We start from the raw sequence: 5030 nt of genomic DNA on the forward strand, positions 1-5030 counted from the left end.
TCTCCATTTTTCAACATTTCTTCAAGATGGATGAAATTGGTCTTCAGGGATCTAAATAAGGTAAAATTAAAAAATGTGGACCACTCTCTATATTCGTTTTGGAGTAAAGAAAGAAGTTGGTGTAATTAGAGATTTTGAAAAACATGGTCATTTAGAGTGTTTATCACAGTAAGAAGCCAGTATTTGTCAACTTTTCGTAAGTTTTTTGGAGTTTCTAGCGATATCAGTTATCTTGAAAGTAATTTTCGTCTACATTACTTTTTAATGTGACATAACTTTTAGAAATGAGTTAAATTCTACTTTACACACATTTAATTGTTGCTTTTGTTATTACATGCAAAAAACTTATTCTACAAAACCAGTCCATTCAGCCAACATACATAACGTGTAAAATTTCCTCATAAATCAATGGTTTCGAGGTCATTTTGACAATGGGGGACTGAAGTTTCCATAATTTCGATAGACAACATAATTCTAAGCAAAAAAGTATTCTACACTATCGTAAAATTACAAACATTTATATTTTTAATTAATTGTTTTCTGATTTCCAAAGATCAGTCAAACATAAAAAAGACTTTTCTTCTCATGTCATTTTTTCTTAATTCTCTCACGAAATAGGTTTGCTTTTTGGTTGAGTTTGGGTCGTAGTCGTAATTGAAATATAAGTTAAAAGTATAAAACTTGAAAATTCGGCAATAGTGTAGAACATTTTCTTGTTTACAATAACATTCTTAATCTAAATACAAAAAATGTCAAAAGTTTAATGCTGAAAACAAACGAGACATTGAAAATGTGTTTTGGTCCTAGTTTTCATTGACAAATGCAGCAATCGTAATTTTCGATAGAGAAATTTCTAACTTTATTTGACAGTTGCGACAATTTCGTCATGAAAAGAAGGACCAAAACATGTTTTGAATGCCTCGTTTGTTTTCAGCATAACGTCCCATTGCCATTTCAATAGAAAGTGTATGTTTTCTGAGTGGACTGGTTTTCAGTCAGAGGAGAGATAATTCTTTAAAAATTTGCTTAAAAATTACATTTTCAAAATAAATTAGCTTGTTTTAGTTAGAGGAGAGATTAGTTATTTGCATCACTTGGATTGAAACCACGAAATTACAGTATACGTGTGAATTCGTATGCCAAGAGAATAATTTTTGCATAAGTTTGTATGTTTCGTCGAGACGAATCATACATCCGTATTCAATCCTGTGATGCACACAATTTTACACTCTTCACACCATGAAATACACAAACAACAAAATTATAATACACACCGTTCAAGGTTGAACTTGAATGTATAGAAGAAGATGAGAATAAAAACGAAACCGAAAATACGCGAAGCCGAACGAGTTGATCGTTCGATGTGCATCACACTACCCGTTGATACGGAGAGTAAGCTCCGCTTTCGATCAAATTTCTCTTTTTGACGAAAACATCGCCTGGATCCCTAGACCTGTTTACAAGGTTTGCTGACTGCTGAGAGAGAACTAAAAAAGTGTGGTTTCCGATAACTTTTGACGCGTGATATTCAGTGTTTTCATGGTTTGGCGAGTGTAAAGTTCATTAAAAATTTGCTTGATCTGGATATTCACAACATATTGTCGAAATTACATTTTCAAATAAATTAGCTTGTTTTAGTTAGGGGAAAGATGATTTTTTTTTTAAATTTGCTTGATCTGGACGAAAGTTCATCTCTCGCTTTCTTTAAAAACACAAAATTGCTTAGTAACCTGGGCAATCTGTTTTGTGATAGGGACACCGTTTCGACGAATAGATCATTTTTATTATACGGTACTCGTCAACGTAACCCCACTTAATTTTTCGTCAAGTAGTCCTTAACCTCAATCAATTGACGGTAACTGAGTTCAATTTACTGGTTTTTACATGAAAATCGTTCGTTCAATTCATTCGATATTTTTCGACATGTCTGACAGTTGGTATCGTGTCTGACGTTTACAAGGTCATAAAAATGATCTATAGAGGTAATATCTGGGCCTTTTTCATACAACGAATAAAATGTCAAAAATTACTGCCTGTTTCCAAAATTGGTTGGTTGTTTACAAAATAATTAATTTTTGACTTCAATGACTTTCGTTTTACCAAAATTATACCAAAAAGATCTGCGTCGCGTGGCAGCTGTTGAGGAACACACTTCTCAAAAACTTTATCTGAGACATGCGCAGATGTTTTTGGTAAAATTTTTGTTGAAAAGTTTACAGTCAAAATTTTCTTGATCAAAATTTTTTGTGCACTCTCGCAGAAAGCAGTGATATCACGTTTTTTGGAAGTTGGAAAAAATCGGAACTGCGTCATTTATTGCTCTTTAGGCCATGAAGTTTTAGGAACGAACCTGCTACAACGTCAAAAATCATAAATGTTTAGAAGGAAACCAAAAAAAAATTTAAACTTTCTTCACCAAAACCTCTATAACTTTGCTTGCGCGGCCAAAGCTCCAAAAGTCATACCCAAGAAGTTATCGAGATGGGAAGAATTGTACCCATTATATTATTGCTTGAAATCTGTGAATTTTGCGAACGAACTTTTTCCAGAAAAGTAATTTCTCCACGTTTCAGAAGGTCCTCTATCCGAATCTTCAAAAAAAAAAATTTAAACAGACCCACGCCCACGCCTCTCTTATTCCCACAATTGAAACACTTCCAACTGCCCAACATTTATTTCACGGAACACCACAACCATCAGAACACATCGCCAAGAGAACGTCACACACTTCATCAACTTGTCCTCAAATTCAAATTTTAAATATTCGCCTTACATTTCAACTGATACAAACTGCACCAATCCATCCTAATGTCAGAAAAATGTAAAAAAAATTATTCCGATCCACCATTATGTCCAAAGAAAATGTTCAGGTCTACTCTAATGTCCAAAAAAAAACTATTCTGGTCCACCCTCATGATCAAAACAAATTATCCGATCCTCCCTGATGTCCAAAGAAAATATTCCCCTATCCACCCTAATATCAAAAAAATTATTCCGATCCACCCTAATGTCCAAAAAAAATTGTTCCGATCCACCCTAATGTCCAAAAAGAAATATTTCGATCCACCCTAGTGTCAAAAAAAATATTCCGATCAGCCGTAATGACAAAAAAAATTATTCACCCTAATGTCTAAAATGTCCACACACAAAAATTTAAAAATATTTATGTGTAACATCACGTGCCCAAAATTGAAACTCTTTCTTCCAAGCAAGGCTGTAAACTTTGGGGAGGTCACGCAGATACAGATACGCGGGTTACACACCACACTTGATGATAACATGGCGGATTTCATACAAAAATTCACCTACTGTGATGACAATCATCGCTGTCGTGATGTGGTGATTTTTTTTGTATGTAAAATCATCAGACGTGGTGTGTTCCCGCGTATCTAATAAAATGGCGGTCTGCGTGACCTTCCCAAAGTTTACAGCCTTGCTTCCAAGGGCCCAACATTAACTTCATGTAACATCGTCATCACAACACACAATCACAGTGGTCGTAGCAACATAAAAATTTAAAATATTCCCGCTGCATTTCAACTGCTACAAAACAGCACCGCTGCAACATACAGTAGTTATTTATGTATCTGTTGTGGACGGTATATTTTTGGCAATTTCGGGGGTTGTAGCACGAACGAAGTGAGGGCGATAAGCGAAAGTGCCTAAAAAAGACCGTCCACAACACTTTTCATGCTGAGGGCCTAATGGGTTGTGATGAAAGTTCATGGTTTGACCGTCGAAACTGATCGCTAGCGCCAATGTCAACATTTTCTTTTTGATTTTTCACTTCAATGATCTATTGAAATTGAGATATAGACTCAATAAACCAATTTATTCAACGTATACTACATGCCTGAAACATAAATAGTTTCACAAATTGTGTATTTACTGAGCGTCATAGACCTGAAACGTCATTCTTCTCCCTCTTAAAATGGCGAAAATCACAACCCATTTACGAGAAAGCATGAAAATAGAAAAACAATCACAACGATCATCACAACTACAACAAATGGAAGAGGAAGAAAAACAATAGTATTTTTCGTACCAAGACAGGAAATGACGATTTTTTCAGCACCAGTCGTAAGGAAAATTAGGACGTCTGCTGAAAAAATCAATTTCCTGTCGAGGTATGAACAACGTTTTGTGCATCGGACAACTGAAATAGACAAAACACATCAATTGACTTGAAAACATACACACTTCACATTCACCATATTAAATTTAATCAATCGTATAGTCATAGAAAAATTCATGTAGTTCTTTTCTCGCACTATAAATCGTAAAGAAATGAAGTTTTTTCCCGCACGATATATAGTTCGGGAAAAACTGACATTTCTTAATGAAAAATCATGGCAAAATAGGTCGTATTTCAGTTGTGGGATGCACAAAATACATTTTTTCATACGTGCAAAATTTTCACACTGAATGATTTTTTTTCGGTTGCAATAACAAACATAGCTGTACAAAGGAAGGTGATACATTTATATTAACTCGATGAAGGCAAAATGTTGTGAAATGTATGGGATCAGCAGAATCAAAAGCGAGTTTTCTCCGGTTCTAATGCACCGTTTTTAGTGATATATAGCTCGTTGAACTCGCATTGAAGTGTATTTTTACAATCAAAAGGATTTTTTTTTAGATTTTGGACAATTTGAATAAGTTGAAATGTTCGCCTATAGTTGCCTTGTTCGTAGCGTTCATTCTGATCCAATCTAAAAAAAGGCGATCTGCGTGACCTCCCCAAAGTTTACAGCCTTGCATTTATCTACTTTGGAAAAAAATGGTTGAAAAATGACTGAAAAGTATGATGAAAAATATATAGTCCATAGTTACCAATTTATATTTTCTATACTGTTGGTAACATTGGCGAAAATAATTGACAATATCATATAATTAGTACACTGCAATTTTACACGATTTGTGTATACTAGTAGCCTTAACATTTCAAAAGAACTCGCTGCAACTGCTGGTAACAAACAGTTGGTACAAGAAAAAGCAACTTGAGAAAACGAAAGAATAATGGTATCATT

This window comes from Bradysia coprophila, assembly GCF_014529535.1.
Source record: "Bradysia coprophila strain Holo2 chromosome X unlocalized genomic scaffold, BU_Bcop_v1 contig_128, whole genome shotgun sequence".
NCBI lineage: Eukaryota > Metazoa > Arthropoda > Insecta > Diptera > Sciaridae > Bradysia > Bradysia coprophila.